The sequence below is a fragment of the Salvelinus namaycush genome, chromosome 28 (assembly GCF_016432855.1).
Source record: "Salvelinus namaycush isolate Seneca chromosome 28, SaNama_1.0, whole genome shotgun sequence".
NCBI lineage: Eukaryota > Metazoa > Chordata > Actinopteri > Salmoniformes > Salmonidae > Salvelinus > Salvelinus namaycush.
Window position 1 is genome coordinate 23,925,971 of NC_052334.1, and position 18,471 is coordinate 23,944,441.

At 44.3% G+C, this 18,471-nt stretch overlaps 1 protein-coding gene across 1 annotated transcript in view; it reads right to left on the minus strand.

The window, feature by feature from the left end:
* The window catches only part of LOC120023115 (BTB/POZ domain-containing protein 7-like), a 55,570-nt gene extending 39,658 nt beyond the window's left edge, over positions 1-15,912 (minus strand). The window contains exon 1 of the mRNA XM_038967088.1: positions 15,559-15,912. The gene's annotated coding sequence lies outside the window, so the exon portion shown is untranslated. The remainder of the gene's footprint in view (positions 1-15,558) is intronic.
* Between the last annotated feature and the right edge of the window lie 2,559 nt (positions 15,913-18,471).

The following is an 18,471-nucleotide window of genomic DNA, read 5'->3' on the forward strand; positions in this document are numbered from 1 at the left end:
CTCTGGGTCCAATTTATATCCTCCTAAAATTTCAGCTCTCCCAAAACCCTCCAGTTCAACCTTTATCAGATCATTAACAGTGGCTGTCATCTGACGCCACAGTACAGCTCACACGTGCGCACAGCCATGAATTTGCATAAGGTAGACAGTAACAATTGGGATAACTTGACCTACTAAGTGTTCTATAGCTAAAGCAGAGGCCAAATGCCGATTTGACTACTGTTTATGCAATGCCCCAGATAGTCCAGAGTTGCAGATTGGTCTAGTTCTTCAACTGGTTACTCTGCCATTTAGTTCAACATTCCAAAAGGCACTGCGCATTGAGATTTTCTCATTGAATCAGTGTTCTTCACACACACATGCATAAACACTCCACACGCTTGGATGTGTCAAAGACATATGTGTGCTGGTGACCTCACCTGACCCATACAGAATTTGCACTGAATAAAAATGAGGATTAAATCACTTCATATATTCCTCTTTTAAAAGAGCTTCAAAATCTCTTTAGGACCAATCAACATGTCATTGACACAAAGAAAGAAAGCGGATGACAAACGCCAGCAGTAGAAAAATACATACATTCACTGCATTGTAAGGTACCAAGTAGCACATTTTATCGTCATTAAAAAGTGTCAAAGACAAGGTTCTCTTTCAGCACCTTATCAAATTTATGCTAGGTTATATTATTTTCCCTGTCATCAATAAAACTATTCTAGAAGCCGGTCATCAGGGTGCTGATTATCCCGCACACCTGTCACCATCGTCTCGCACACCTGTCACCATCGTCTCACGCACCTGCGCCTCATGACACTCACCTGGACTCCATCACCTCCTTGATTATCTTCCCTATATCTGTCACTCCCCTTGGTTATTGACTCTGTTTTCATGTCGGTGAGTTGTTTGTGTTTCGTGTTCATTGTTTATTTTATTTATTAAAACACTCACTCCTTGAACTTGCTTCCCGACTCTCAACGCACTCGTTACAAAAACACCAAAGCCTTGAATTGATACTATAACAGTTCACTCATTCATAAGGCTATAGCCTTTAGCGCTCCATAACCCACAGGGATTTTCTCTTCATTTACTTACAATGAAGATGTAGAAGAAGGCTATTGATTTCTAAGATCTTCTTTAATCATTTAAGGTGCCCTACCAGTTCATTGCTCGAACATCCAAATTAGCATTATCTTAGAGCAAAGCTGTCCCAAGTTATCGTCAAAAGAGTCAGGACGTGTGGCTCCCTGAGCTGGAAATGGAGGTTTGGGACACCAAACCTCAGAAGAGAAACTCTGTACTGGTCTTCTACCAACAAATCTCAGCTGATTGTTGACTAGGATAGTGCTGGGGGAATAACAAGTAGGCTCTCTCTGCGTCATTCTCATTGAGAGCTTTGCTTTACTACTGTGCTAACTAATGAGCCGGACTCTAACTTCACAGCATCATCTCAGGCAGGATGGCAGACAGTCCAAATCCCCACTCCCCAGGCCAGCTGCGGAGCATGTACTAAAACAGCTGGTTCACCATCAGTAGATCAGCTGTCTGCTCCGGGAGAATGAGCAAGTGGTTTCACCATTGACACTGCTGCTGAGTTCAGACTTGACACACACCTGTGGTGTGTTTACGGACATATTCAATCGCTCCCTATCCCAGTCTGTTGTCCTCACATGCTTCAAGACAGCTACCATTGTTCCTGTACCCAAGAAGGCATAGATAACTGAACTAAATGACTACTGCCCCGTAGTACTCACTTCTGTCATCATGAAGTGCTTCGAGAGACTAGTCAAGGATCATATCACCTCCACTTTACCGGCCACACTAGACCCACTTCAGTTTGCATACCGACCCAACAGGTCCACAGACAACCCAATCGCCATCACACTGCACTATCCCATCTGGACAAAAGGAATACCTATGTAAGAATGCTGTTCATTGACTACAGCTCAGCATTCAACACCGTAGTACCCTCCAAGGTCATCATCAAGCTGGAGGCCCTGGGTCTCAACCCCGCCCTGTGCAATTGGGTCCTGGACTTTCTGACGGTAGGAAACAACATCACCACTTCGCTGACCCTCAACACTGGGGCCCCACAAGGGTGCGTGCTCAGCCCCCTCCTGTACTTCCTGTTCACCCACGACTGCGTTGCCATGCACGCCTCCAACTCAATCATCAAGTTTGCAGACGACACAACAGTAGTGGGCTTGATTACCAACAACGACGAGGTGAGGGCCCTCAGAGTGTGGTGTCAGGAAAACAACCTCTCACTCAACGTCAACAAAACAAAGGAGATGATCGTGGACTTCAGGAAACAACAGAGGGAGCACCCCCCTATCCACATCGAAGGGACAGCAGTGGAGAAGGTGGAAAGTTTTAAGTTCCTCGGTGTACACATCACAGACAAACTGAAATGGTCCACTCACACAGACAGTGTGGTGAAGACGGCGTAACAGCGCTGAGGCTGAAGAAATTTGGCTTGTCACCCAAAACCCTGACAAACTTTTACAGATGCACAATAGAGAGCATCCTGTCGGGCTGTATCCCAGCCTGGTATGGCAACTGCACCGCCCTCAACCGCAAGGCTCTCCAGAGGGTGGTGCGGTCTGCACAACACATCACCAGTGGCAAACAACCTGCCCTCCATGACACCTACAGCACCCGATGTCACAGGAAGGTCAAAAAGATCATCAAGGACAAGAACCACCCGAGCCACTGCCTGTTCACACTGCAACCATCCAGAAGGCGAGGGCAGTACAGGTGCATCAAAGCTGGGACCGAGAGACTGAAAAACAGCTTCTACTTCAAGGCCATCAGACTGCTAAATAGCTATCACCAACTCAGAGAGGCTGCTGCCTACATTGAGACCCAATCACTGGCCACCTTAATAAATGGATCACTAGTCACTTTATACAATTCACTCTAAATAATCGCACTTAATAATGTTTACATATCTTACATTACTCATATCACATGTATATACTGTATTTTATACCATCTATTGCACCTTGCCTATGCCGCTCGGCCATCGCTCATCCACATTTAAACTCAGTTTTTCACAATTCCTGACATTTAATCCTAGTAAAAAGTCCCTGTCTTAGGTCATTTAGGATCACCACTTTATTTTAAGAATGTGAAATGTCAGATAGTACAGAGAATGATTTATTTCTGCTTTTATTTCTTTCATCACATTCCCAGTGGGTCAGAACTTTACATACACTCAATTAGTATTTGGAAGCATTGCCTTTAAATTGTTTAACTCGGGTCAAACGTTTCGGGTAGCCTTCCACAAGCTTCCCACAATATAATGGGTGAAATTTGGTCCATTCCTCCTGACAGAGCTGGTGTAACTGAGTCAGGTTTGTAGGCCTCCTTGCTCGCACACGCTTTTTCAGTTCTGCCAACAAATTTTCTATAGGATTGAGGTCAGGGCTTTGTGATGGCCACTCCAATACCTTGACTTTGTTGTCCTTAAGCCATTTTGACACAAATTTGGAAGTATGCTTGAGGTCATTATCCATTTGGAAGACCCATTTGCGACCAAGCTTTAACTTCCTGACTGATGTCTTGAGATGTTGCTTCAATATATCCACATAATTCTCCTTCCTCATGATGCCATCTATTTTGTGAAGTGCACCAGTCCATCCTGCAGCAAATCACCCCAACAACATGATGCTGCCACCCCTGTGCTTCACGGTTGGGATGGTGTTCTTCAGCTTGCAAGGATCCCCCTTTTCCCCCCAAACATAACCATGGTCATTAAGGCTAAACAGTTCTATTTTTGTTTCATCAGACCAGAGGACATTTCTCCAAAAAGTACTTTGTCCCCATGTGCAGTTAGTATGGCTTTTTTATGGCAGTTTTGGAGCAGTGGCTTCTTTCTTGCTGTGCGGCATTTCAGGTTATGTCGATATAGGACTCGTTTTACTGTGGATATAGATACTTTTGTACCGGTTTCCTCCAGCATCTTCAAAAGGTCCTTTGCTGTTGTTCTGGGATTGATTTGCACTTTTCGCACCAAAGTACGTTCATCTCTAGGAGACAGAACGCGTCTCCTTCCTGAGCGGTATAACGGCTGCGTGGTCCCATGGTGTTTATACTTGCATACTATTGTTTATACAGATGAACGTGGTACCTTCAGGCATTTGGAAATTGCTCCCAAGGATGAACCAGACTTGTGGAGGTCTGCAATTTTTCTTCTGAGGTCTTGGCTGATTTCTTTTGATTTTCCCATGATGCCAAGCGAAGAGGCACTGACTTTGAAGGTAGGCCTTGAAATACATACACAGGTACACCTCCAATTGACTCAAATTATGTCAATTAGCCTATCAGAAGCTTCTAAAGCCATGACATAATTTTCTGGAATTTTCCAAGCTGTTTAAAGGCACAGTCAACTTAGTGTATGTAAACTTCTGACCCACTGGAATTGTGATACAGTGAATTATAAGTAAAATAATCTGTCTGTCAACAATTGTTGGAAAAATTAGAAGTAGATGTCATGCACAAAGTAGATGTCCTAACCGACTTGCCAAAACGATAGTTTGTTAACAAGAAATTTGTGGAGTGGTTGAAAAATGAGTTTTAACTTCTCTAGGGTAGGGGGCAGCATTCTGAATTTTGGATGAAAAGCATGCCCAAATTAAACTGCCAGCTACTCATCCCCAGAAGATAAGATATGCATATTATTAGTAGATTTGGATAGAAAACACTCTGAAGTTTCTAAAACTGATTGAATCATGTCTGAGTATAACATAACTTATTTAGCAGGCGAAACCCCGAGGACAAACCATTCAGATATTTTTTTGTTGTTGAGGTCACTCTCTTTTCAATGGATTTTCATTGGGAATCCAGATTTCTAAGGGACCTTCTTGCAGTTCTTACCGCTTCCACAGGATGTCAACAGTCTTTAGAAATTGGTTGAGGTTATTCCTTTGTGTAATGAAGAAGTACGGCCATCTTGAACGAGGGTCACTCGAAGTGTCCTTTTTGTTAGAGGCACGTGACCAGAAAGCTAGCTACAGTTTGTTTTAATCCTGTATTGAACACAGATCATCCCGTCTTCAATTTTATCGATTATTTACGTAAAAAAATACCTAAAGTTGTATTACAAAAGTAGTTTGAAATGTTTTGGCAAAGTTTACAGGTAACTTTTGAGATATTTTGTAGTCACGTTTCACAAGTTGGAACCCGTGTTTTTCTGGATCAAACGCGCCAAATAAATGGACATTTTGGATATATATCGACGGAATTAATCGAACAAAAGGACCATTTGTGATGTTTATGGGACATATTGGAGTGCCAACAACAGAAGCTCGTCAAAGGTAAGGCATGAATTATATTTTTATTTCTGCGTTTTGTGTCGCGCCTGCAGGGTTGAAATATGCTTCTCTCAAACAATGCTACTATCCTCCGATAATAGCATTGTTTGCTTTCGCCGAAAAGCCTATTTGAATTCTGACATGTTGGCTGGATTCACAACTAGTGTAGCTTTAATTTGGTATCTTTCATGTGTGATTTAATGAAAGTTTGATTTTTATAGTAATTTATTTGAATTTGGCGCTCTGCATTTTCTCTGCCTTTTGGCCAAGTGGGACAGTAGCGTCCCGCCTAAACTCAGATTTTTGGATATAAATATGAACTTTACCGAACAAAACATACATGTATTGCTTAACATGAAGTCCTATGAGTGTCATCTGATGAAGATCATCAAAGGTTAGTGATTAATTTGATCTCTATTTCTGCTTTTTGTTACTCCTCTCTTTGGCTGGAAAAATGGCTGTCTTTTTCTGTGACTTGGCTCTGACCTAACATAATCGTTTGGTGTGCTTTCGTCGTAAAACCTTTTTGAAATCGGACACTGTGGCTGGATTTACAACACGTGTATCTTTAAAATGGTGTGAAATACTTGTATGTTTGAGGAATTTAAATTATGGGATTTCTGTTGTTTTGAATTGGGGCGCCCTGCAGTTTCACTGGCTGTTGACGCTAGCGTCCCACATACCCTAGAGAAGTTAATGACTCCAACCTAAGTGTATGTAAACTTCCAACTTCAACTGTAGATGGTTACATTCAGAAATTATACAACTATTGAGAAATATCCCACAATCCTCTACAAACAGTCTGCATTATCCTCTGTCTGAAGGAAATTAGCCAATCAATTTTGTGTGCAAAATATTCAGTAATAGAATGGTCATTCCAACTCAGAAAGCAGCACAGGAAAGAGAAAAAAAGACACCCACCATCTCAGATTGTTCTGAAATCGTTTCTGTATGTGTGTATGTATGTATGTAAACTTCCGACTTAAAACTGTACATAAGTCTAGAAACTAAAGCTTTGGTTGTCTTCCTCTCAGGCTTCCATGTCTTCTCCCTGGACCTCCTCAATGTCCACCTCTTGAACATCAGACTCTGAGCCCTCATCTTCACTGTCATTTTCCAACCTTGTTGAGGATGGCTCGTTGTCAGGCTCAAAAAGCCACAAATTTGCCCAGATGGCCACCAATTTTTCAATCTTTGTATTGGTCAGCCTGTTGTGTGCTTTGGTGTGTGTGTTCCCAAACAAGGACCAGTTGTGCGGCCTTAGGCGGCTGATGTTGGTGGAATTTGGAGGATGGAGGCAACAGGGGAAAGAGCCTCAGATCCACAAAGTCCCTTCCACCAGGTGGCTGATGAGATATGTTGGCACGACTGCCATATTGCATCTCCATCCCAAAGCCCTTGCTTGGAAGTGTACTTCGCCAGACTGCCAAGAACCTTGCCCTCATCCAGGCCAAGGTGGCAAGACACGGCAGTGATGACACCATAGGCCTTGTTGATCTCTGCACCAGACAGTATGCTCTTGCCAGCATACTTGGGATCCAACATGTATGCTGCGGCATGTATGGGCTTCAGGCAGAACTCCTCACGCTTTTTGATGTATTTCAGAACTGCAGTTTCCTCTGCTTGGAGCAACAGTGAAGTGCGCAGGACAGTACAGATTTCTTCTCTTACATCTGCAATCAGAGTCTGAACATCAGACAGGATGGCATTGTCTCCCTCAATCCGTGCAATGGCTACTGCTATAGGTTTCAGGCTGCTTTACCACTATCTCCCAAAATGCATCATCCAGGAGGATCCACTTGATGGGGCTGTCCATATCGGCAGACTGTGATATGGCCTTTTCTTGGAGAGACTCCTTCCCCTCCAGGAGACTGTCAAACATGATGACAACACCACCCCAAAGGGTGTTGCTGGGCAGCTTCAATGTGGTGCTCTTATTATTCTCACTTTGCTTGGTGAGGTAGATGGCTGCTATAACTTGATGACCCTTCACATATATAACCATTTCCTTGGCTCTCTTGTAGAGTGTATCCATTGTTCTCAGTGCCATGATGTCCTTGAGGAGCAGCACAGCCAATGGGTGTGATGTGAGGGTAGGACTCCTCCACTTTAGACCAAGCAGCCTTCATGTTCGCAGCATTGTCTGTCACCAGTGCAAATACCTTCTGTGGTCCAAGGTCATTGATGGCTGCCTTCAGCTCACACAGAACCCAAACCGGCTGTGTGCATGCGCCATCGTGCATAAATGTATTTTGTCCCCCCACACCAAATGCGATCGGGTTAAAATATCAAAACAATCTCTAAACCAATTACATTCATTTGGGGACAGGTTGAAAAGCATTAAACATTTATGGCAATTTAGCTAGCTAGCTTGCAAAACTGACTTCTATTTTAGCCCTTGTCATCACAGACACTCGTTGACGGGCGCGAGCAGAGTGGGTGCAATAATTTAATAATATAGATTTCTACATATATTTTGCAACACTCACGCACGCGACGCGAGTGGTGTAGTAAGTCTATCATCTGCAATGTAAAGACTGGTGTGTCTGTTGTCCCTTGTGTCTGTGCTCTTGTAGAATACTGGTGGAGGGGTGGAGATGATGTAGTTAATTATTCCTTGCCCACGAACATTCGAACACCCATCAGAGATGATTGCAATACAGTCCGCTTTCTCTATGATTTGCTTGACCTTCACTTGAACTCTGCATCCAGCAAATGAGTAGATAAAGCATGTCTGGCTGGAGGGGTGTTGTCACACCCTGGCCATAGAGAGGCTTTTATTCTCTATTTTGGTTAGGCCAGGGTGTGACTAGGGTGGGCATTCTAGTTTCTTTATTTCTATGTTTTCTGTTTCTATGTTTTGGCTGGGTATGGTTCTCAATCACGGACAGCTGTCTATCGTTGTCTCTGTTTGGGAATCATACTTAGGCAGCCTGTTTTTCCACCTTAGTTGTGGGTAGTTGTCTTCGTTAATGCATGTATAGCCTTACGGAGCTTCACGTTCGTTTTGTTGTTTTGTTGGTGACATTAAAAAAATAAAGGAAAATGTGCGCTTACCACCCTGCACCTTGGTCCTGTCATTTCCACCCTGACAACGTTTGTGACAGAACTACCCACCACAAACAGACCAAGCAGCGTGGTAAGTAGGAATGGACATGGGAGGATATCCTGAACGGGAAAGGTTCCTGGACGTGGGAGGAGATCCTGGCGGGAAAGTATCGCATGCCAAGGAAGCAGGTGGAAGCAGCGAGGAAGGCGGAGGAAGCGAGTAAAAGGGCCCAGGATTACACAGGGTCACGGCTGGCACGAAAGACCGGGAGGCCACTCCCCCAAGTTTTTTTTGGGGGGCACACGGGGAGATTGGCTGAGTCAGGTTGGAGACCTGAGCCAACTCCTCGTGCTTACCGTAGGGAGCGTGGTACTGGTCAGGCACCGTGTTATGCGGTGGAGCGCACGGTGTCTCCAGTGCGTGTTCACAGCCCGGTGCGCTACATTCCAGCTCCCCGCATCGGCCGGGCTAGAGTGGGCATCCAGCCAGGACGGATGGTGCCGGCTCAGCGCATCTCGCCGCCAGTGCGTCTCTACGGCCCAGGATATCCTGCTGTGTGTCTCCGGTGCGTCTGCACAGCCCAGTGCGTCCTGTGCCAGCACCCCGCCTTTGCCGGGCGAAGGTAACCATCCAGCCAGGACGGGTTGTGCAGGCTCTACGCTCGAGACCTCCAGTGCGCCGCACTGGCAGATGCGGGGAGCTGGAATGTAGCGCGCCGGGCTATGCACGCGCACTGGAGACACCGCGCGCTCCACCGCATAACACGGTGCCTGACCAGTACGACGCTCGCCACGGTAAGCACGGGGAGTTGGCTCAGGTCTCCAACCTGACTCAGCCACACTCCCCGTGTTCCCCCCCAAAAAACTTGGGGGAGTGGCCTCCCGGTCTTTCGTGCCAGCCATGACCCTGTGTAATCCTGAGCCCTTTTACTCGCTAACTTTTTTGATGAATTTAAGCAAAATTCTTAACTTCTAATGGAAAATTTCCCGGGAAAATTACAGAAATTTACTGGAAAGTTTCCGAGCCTTTGCAACCCTAGACCTGACATTCTACTAGCTTCTACTTTTAAAAATCCACCTTTCCAGAAACAAGTCTCTCACCGTTGCCGCATGCTATAGACCACCCTCTGCCCCCAGCTGTGCCCTGGACACCATATGTGAATTGATTGCCCCCCCATCTATCTTCAGAGCTCGTGATGCTAGGTGATCTAAACCGGGACAAGCTTAACACCCCGGCCATCCTACAATCTAAGCTTGATGCCCTCAATCTCACACAAATTATCAATGAACCCACCAGGTACAACCCCAAACACGGGCACCCTCGTAGATATCATCCTAACCAACTTGCCCTCCAAATACACCTCTGCTGTTTTCAACCAAGATCTCAGCAATCACTGCCTCATTGCCTGCATCTGTAATGGGTCCGCGGTCAAACGACCACCCCTCATCACTGTCAAACGCTCCCTAAAACACTTTAGCGAGCAGGCCTTTCTAATCGACCTGGCCCGGTATCCTGGAAGGATATTGACCCCATCCCGTCAGTAGAGGATGCCTGGGTATTCTTTAAAAGTGCTTTCCTCACCATCTTAAATAAGCATGCCCCGTTCAAAAAATGCAGAACCAGGAACAGATATAGCCCTTGGTTCTCTCCAGACCTGACTGCCCTTGACCAGCACAAAAACATCCATTGGCGTTCAGCATTAGCATGGAATAGCCCCCGTGATATGCAACTTTTCAGGGAAGTTAGGAACCAATATACACAGGCAGTTAGGAAAGCAAAGGCTAGCTTTTTCAAGCAGAAATGTGCATCCTGTAGCACAAACTCAAAAAAGTTCTAAGACACTGTAAAGTTCATGGAGAATAAGAGCACCTCCTCCCAGCTGCCCACTGCACTGAGGCTAGGAAACACTGTCAATTAGCATTTTTCTACGGCTGGCCATGCTTTCCACCTGGCTACCCCTACCCCGATCAACAGCCCTCCACTCCCCACAGCAACTCGCCCAAGACTCCCCATTTCTCCTTCACCCAAATCCAGATAGCTGATGTTCTGAAAGAGCTGCAAAATCTGGACACCTACAAATCAGCCGGGCTAGACAATCTGGACCCTCTCTTTCTAAAATTATCTGTCGAAATTGTTGCAACCCCTATCACTAGCCTGTTCAACCTCTTTCGTATCGTCTGAGATTCCCAAAGATTGGAAAGCTGCCGCGGTCATCTCCCTCTTCAAAGGGGGAGAAACTCTAGACCCAAACTGCTACAGACCTATATCTATACTACCCTGCCTTTCTAAGGTCTTCGAAAGCCAAGTTAATAAACAGATTACCGACCATTTCGAATCCCACCGTACCTTCTCCGCTATGCAATCTGGTTTCAGAGCTGGTCATGGGTGCACCTCAGCCACGCTCAAGGTCCTAAACTATATCATAACCGCCATCGATAAGAGACATTACTGTGCAGCTGTATTCATTGACCTGGCCAAGGCTTTCGACTCTGTCAATCACCACATTCTTATCGGCAGACTCAACAGCCTTGGTTTCTCAAATGATTGCCTCGCCTGGTTCACCAACTACTTCTCTGATAGAGTTCAGTGTGTCAAATCGGAGGGCCTGTTGTCCGGACCTCTGGCAGTCTCTATGGGGGTGCCACAGGGTTCAATTCTCGGGCCGACTCTCTTCTCTGTATACATCAATCATGTCGCTCTTGCTGCTGGTGATTCTCTGATTCACCTCCAAGCAGACGACACCATTCTGTATACTTCTGGCCCTTCTTTGGACACTGTGTTAACTAACCTCCAGACGAGCTTCAATGCCATACAACTCTCCTTCCGTGGCCTCCAACTGCTCTTAAATGCAAGTTAAACTAAATGCATGCTCTTAACCGATCGCTGCCCGCACCTGCCCGCCCGTCCAACATCACAACTCTGGACGGTTCTGACTTAGAATATGTGGACAACTACAAATACCTAGGTGTCTGGATAGACTGTAAACTCTCCTTCCAGAATCACATTAACTTCTTATGGCTGGGGGAGCTATTTTCACATTCGGATGAAAAGCGTTCCCAGAGTAAACTGCCTGCTACTCAGGCCCAGAAGCTAAGATATGCAAATTATTAGTAGATTTGGATAGAAAACACTCTGAAGTTTCTAAAACTGTTTGAATGATGTCTGTGAGTATAACAGAACTCATATGGCAGGCAAAAACCTGAGAAAAAATTCAACCAGGAAGTGGGAAATCTGAGGTTTGTAGGTTTTCAAGTCTTTGCCTATCCAAGATAGTGTACATTTGGTACGATTGCACTTCCTAAGGCTTCCACTAGATGTCAACAGTCTTTAGAACCTTGTTTCAGGCTTCTACTGTGAAGGGGGGGGGGGGGGGGGGTGAATAAGAGCTGTTTGACTAAGGGTTGGAACATTATTGAAGATTTATGATAAAAACATACTAAAGATTGATTCTATACATTGTTTGACATGTTTCTACGAACTGTAATGGAACTGTTTGACTTTTCGTCTGGACCTAGTGCTCGCGCCTTGTGAATTTGGATTTTTGAACTAAACGCGCAAACAAAAAGGAGGTATTTGGACATAAATTATGGACTTTATCGAACAAAACAAACATCTATTGTGGAACTGGGATTCCTGGGAGTGCATTCCGATGAAGATCATCAAAGGTGTGTGAATATTTATAATGCTATTTCTGACTTCTGTTGACTCCACAACATGGCGGGTATCTGTATGGCTTGTTTTGGTCTCTGAGCGCTGTACTCAGATTATTCCATGATGTGCTTTCGCTGTAAAGCGTTTTTGAAATCTGACACAGCGGTTGCATTAAGGAGAAGTATATCTTTAAACATCTCCAATCCAAAATGAAATCTAGAATCAGCTTCTTATTTCGCAACAAAGCATCCTTCACTCATACTGCCAAACATACCCTCGTAAAACTGACCATCCTACCGATCCTCGACTTCGGTGATGTCATTTACAAAATAGCCTCCAACACTCTACTCAACAAATTGGATGCAGTCTATCACAGTGCCATCCGTTTTGTCACCAAAGCCCCATATACTACCCACCACTGCGACCTGTACGCTCTCGTTGGCTGGCCCTCGCTTCATACTCGTCACCAAACCCACTGGCTCCAGGTCATCTACAAGTCTTTGCTAGGTAAAGCCCCGCCTTATCTCAGCTCACTGGTCACCATGGCAGCACCCACCCGTAGCACGCGCTCCAGCAGGTATATCTCACTGGTCACCCCCAAAGCCAATTCTTCCTTTGGCCGCCTTTCCTTCCAGTTCTCTGCTGCCAATGACTGGAACGAACTGCAAAAATCACTGACGCTGGAGACTCCTATCTCCCTCACTAGCTTTAAGCACCAGCTGTCAGAGCAGCTCACAGATCACTGCACCTGTACATAGCCCATCTGTAAATAGCCCATCCAACTACCTCATCCCCATACTGTATTTATTTATCTTGCTCCTTCGCACCCCAGTATCTCTACTTGCACTGTAATATATATACACTGCTCAAAAAAATAAAGGGAACACTTAAACAACACAATGTAACTCCAAGTCAATCACACTTCTGTGAAATCAAACTGTCCACTTAGGAAGCAACACTGATTGACAATAAATTTCACATGCTGTTGTGCAAATGGAATAGACAACAGGTGGAAATTATAGGCAATTAGCAAGACACCCCCAATAAAGGAGTGGTTCTGCAGGTGGTGACCACAGACCACTTCTCAGTTCCTATGCTTCCTGGCTGATGTTTTGGTCACTTTTGAATGCTGGCGGTGCTTTCACTCTAGTGGTAGCATGAGACGGAGTCTACAACCCACACAAGTGGCTCAGGTAGTGCAGCTCATCCAGGATGGCACATCAATGCGAGCTGTGGCAAGAAGGTTTGCTGTGTCTGTCAGCGTAGTGTCCAGAGCATGGAGGCGCTACCAGGAGACAGGCCAGTACATCAGGAAACGTGGAGGAGGCCGTAGGAGGGCAACAACCCAGCAGCAGGACCGCTACCTTCGCCTTTGTGCAAGGAGGAGCACTGCCAGAGCCCTGCAAAATGACCTCCAGCAGGCCACAAATGTGCATGTGTCTGCTCAAACGGTCAGAAACAGACTCCATGAGGGTGGTATGAGGGCCCGACGTCCACAGGTGGGGGTTGTGCTTACAGCCCAACACCGTACAGGATGTTTGGCATTTGCCAGAGAACACCAAGATTGGCAAATTCGCCACTGGCGCCCTGTGCTCTTCACAGATGAAAGCAGGTTCACACTGAGCACATGTGACAGACGTGACAGTCTGGAGACGCCGTGGAGAACGTTCTGCTGCCTGCAACATCCTCCAGCAAGACCGGTTTGGCGGTGGGTCAGTCATGGTGTGGGGTGGCATTTCTTTGGGGGGCCGATACAGCCCTCCATGGGCTCGCCAGAGGTAGCCTGACTGCCATTAGGTACCGAGATGAGATCCTCAGGCCCCTTGTGAGACCATATGCTGGTGCGGTTGGCCCTGGGTTCCTCCTAATGCAAGACAATGCTAGACCTCATGTGGCTGGAGTGTGTCAGCAGTTCCTGCAAGAGGAAGGCATTGATGCTATGGACTGGCCCGCCCGTTCCCCAGACCTGAATCCAATTGAGCACATCTGGGACATCATGTCTCGCTCCATCCACCAACGCCACGTTGCACCACAGACTGTCCAGGAGTTGGCGGATGCTTTAGTCCAGGTCTGGGAGGAGATCCCTCAGGAGACCATCCGCCACCTCATCAGGAGCACGCCCAGGCGTTGTAGGGAGGTCATACAGGCACGTGGAGGCCACACACACTACTGAGCCTCATTTTGACTTGTTTTAAGGACATTACATCAAAGTTGGATCAGCCTGTAGTACTCCAAATCCAGACCTCCATGGGTTGATAAATTTGATTTCCATTGATACTTTTTGTGTGATTTTGTTGTCAGCACATTCAACTATGTAAAGAAAAAAGTATTTAATAAGAATAGTTCATTCATTCAGATCTAAAATGTGTTATTTTAGTGTTCCCTTTATTTTTTTGAGCAGTGTATATATTCTGCACATCTACCATTCCAGTGTTTAATTGCTATATTGTAATTACTTTGCCACCATGGCTTATTTATTGCCTTACCTCCCTTATCCTACCTCATTTGCACATACTGTATATAGACTTTTCTACTGTATTATTGACTGTATGTTTGTTTATTCCATGTGTAACTCTGTGTTGTTGTATGTGTCGAACTGCTTTGCTTTATCTTGGCCAGGTCGCAATTGTAAATGAGAACTTGTTCTCAACTAGCCTACCTGGTTAAATAAAGGTGAAATAAATAAAATAAAAAAATACAAATTCTAATCAGATGCCTGTGTGAGCCATTCTGACGCAACTCAATGGCATACTGGTGGATTTCACACTCCATAGGGTCCTCTTATACACTAAACATCCTAAAGCAGACAAGTAAACACTCTGCTACCTGAGATAAGCCCAAAAACTACATTCAAGTTGCCATAGAAGGAAAGAGGTTATTCAAATGGCGTTACTGTTGGAGTCAAATGTAAGTTTAAGTTTTTTTTTAATGTTTGACGTTGACAAAATTGGGACATCACTCATTGCAACGCCGCATCCGTCACTTCAACAGTAAAGAGGCGATGTATAGGCTAGCAATAAATAACAACAATGTTTCACTTTTTATTGAATAATAGTAGAGGCCTTTATTTTTATTTTTTTGTATGTACAATCTAACAAGAGGTGTTCTAGTTAGGGGAATAGCATACGGATTAGACCGTTCTGTGTCGCTGCAACTTTGCCGACAAAACGGCTACATAACAAGCCAGAAGAATGCAGTTGAAAGGCTTTGTTAGTAAACTATCGTAATCCATTAGCCATACCACGGAGCTATTGTTGCCTTGCTGACAGCAGTTCGATTATTCCTGCTAAAACCTTCGCATGCCCATTCCTCGTGTGGAATAGGTTCGGTTGAATCGGAAATTAATCACAGTAAAGGTGGCCATTAAAACAAACAAGTTCAGTGCAAAAACGTTAAGAAACATTTCGGTAGCCTGTTAGCCACGTTCATAACCCTGTAATTACATGTCGGTTGCTACGTCCGCTTTGACTAGTGCGCGGAGACTTGACAACTTTGGTAAATGTTCATTAATAATATAGGTCGTTGATTGAATAGTTTGAGATGTCATACCTTGAGCAGACTTCAATATGCTCGAGCCTTCCTTTCCTTCTCTTCTTACAGAAATTATTCTTCCTTTCAAGTTGATTCCCGACTCAAGTTATGATAATTCCTTTTAGAAAAAAAATTGTCAACGGCACAAATCCCCTTTGTAACACCGAGCATCACGCATAGATCGACGCCATATCCAACGAGAGAATGCAGTATGTGCCTTTCGATCCACTTTGCCTCGACTTCTCAACAAATTGCATGTTTTTTTGCGAGAAAACAAACTCAAGACGCGACCCTTTGCTTGGATTTGTTTTCCTGAAGAAAAAAAACATCCTTGCGCGGCGCTTGGTTGGGTGGGTGGTATGGCCTATCCGGAGGCAGTTTGCTGACTGGTTCAAATCTGTAATGAGTCGGGAATTGTCAGCTTGCGAGCGCCGTCTAGCTGTATGTGCGAGCAATATAGGTAGGTCATATAATAGGCCTCCAGTACTCATGAAATATTTAAAGTGCAGTTTATGAGTATTTAAAAGCCACAGTCTGGAAAATTGTAAACAATCAAAGAGTGGGTTACCAACATGTTAACAATGGAGCAAATGCATGCAATGACAGCTACACATGCACTTTCACTGGATTTCTCTGTTATAGGCCTATTTGTAAACAGGGAATTACACTCCATGAGCGCAACAATGAGCTACCATGAAGACCACACAGTGTGCATAAATACACCTGCATCTTCTCTAGGGATTTCAGATTCTTTACCGACTGACACCTGTGCAGTTGCGGTGTGAAGATTGTAGATCAGAACCTTTTAAACAATCAAACAAGCCTAAATAATTCAATAATATGCTATACACCTAATACATTATTTACTTTTGTGTTTTGTCTTATGTGTTTTCTTACACAATAAGTGGCTAGGCCACAATGATAGTTGATTGCACTTAATGGTCTTCAGTGTGGAATTTACAGTCATCACTGAAGTACCACTGTCCTCCAACTGAGGGCAACCGGTTACATAAAATTTATCCTGTCCATGGATTCTGACTTCTCCAGAGAAAGAGTATTCGGCTTCTGTAACTATTTTCAAAATTATACTTATTTTATAAAGGAAAATGTGCATTCTTCCCGATTGCTTAAGTTCATTTCTTATCAAAAAAGCCTAGGTGATTATTCAAATATGACATTTTTACAATGATTATCATGTGGTTGGCACAGGCCATCAGTTCCTAAATCCATTCTCTTCTGCACTCTTCTATTCACGCTGACATCCTATAACATTTCCTGAATGACAATATGAATGTGCATTTAGAGCAATACAATCTGGTCAAATGTGTTGTTATGGATGTCACATGTCTGAGTTTGTCTGCACAAACTGTATTGTAGCACATGCCCTGAGAATAGCGCTTTCTAACTTGAGTGCATCATATCTAGACCTTTAGATAAGTATGTTTACAGTAACCAGGCTGTATGTTTACTCTTGAAGAGTCTCATAATGACGAACATACGTTTCAGCAATACCTACAACCTCCTGGTTCCTAGCGACCTATGGCACATGACACAGCTTGCTGTTATTTTTGTTGTGTTGACCTTATGTCTTCCCATGTAATCTGATTATACATTACAAATGTGATATGGTCATTCTGCACTAGCTAAATATTAATGTAGAACTCATCAACTGTGAACCATTGCCATAGTGGGCTGCAGTCAGTGTTTATTTTCTCAAGGTATCAAGCAAGCAGGCTTCATTTTAAGGTGAAACATTTCGATACCATTTTTCAATACCATTTGATTGCAATTAAACCAAATTATATAAAACCAGTCCTCAATATGATTGCATGTATAGTATGTTTTTTGTACTATGGTGTGTTTTTTAGTCTGGGCCCTGTTATAGTGACTCCTCACTTTGGATGATGATGATGGGAAGGCTTGATAAAGGCCCAGTGTCTATCTGATTCTATCACACAGGATGTGCTGCTGGAAAGTGTTTGTGTTACTAAGAAAGGGTCTGTTGTCCAGAAGCTGAGAGAACCTGACGTTAGCCACATAGGACTAAGTAGAGCAATGTTTGCTCTTTTTAGGGGACTCACTGGGTTCCTTGTTCGAACAAAGGCGGTTCTGCTGGACCACAGATCAAATATCTACAGCAAGCCACCAAAGGACAAGATTGGGCCTGGTGTAGGAACCAAAGCTTCCCATGTCTCTGTCTAACCTATATATATATATAAAAGGTAATCTTATTACCAAAAAAACATTGTTTTGGAAGTGTCTCTTTTGGCATTTATTTCGTTATGTCAATGTTAAGAATTTATTTAGATCTTTTGTATTCTTTTTTTGTTGTTGTCTGCAAATATTTTAAAGTGCATGGTACACTATATTACCATCCAATGTCAGAATTGTAGGGTCAGGCAGATTTAGGCAAAGCTCAAAGCTCATACTAATTTAATTAAAAGAAAGCTAACTTTTACAAGTTGTTGCCCACTGAACTCCTAAAATTACACAAACATCACACAAGAAACTACAACATAACAACAAAGTTTCGGTCTCAGGCAGCCATATCTGTAACATATCACTTTACATTCTCTAATGTGGTGAATTCAAGTGAGGTGGGTTTTCCAGCCGAGAGAGAAATATGTTTTATTTATTTGTTATTTATAAGTTAGTAGAGCCAAGCTTTCCCCTCGGAAAAGAGATATGATGACTGAGATGTGAGACAGAGCCCAATGTTGGTCCAGCTGTCCGCTCTGCTCTCCTCAGGGACATCCACAGGGTTTTTAACGGATCATTTATGGGTGTTGCTATGAAGTTTACAGTGCCAGGGGAGGATGCTATGGAGGCAGGGGGATGGGGACTGTGCTAGGGAGACAACGATATATTATCATCAGAGCCAAGGTTCATGAGCCTCTGGGGGGAAGGTCAATTGGTCCGCCCAGCTGTAAA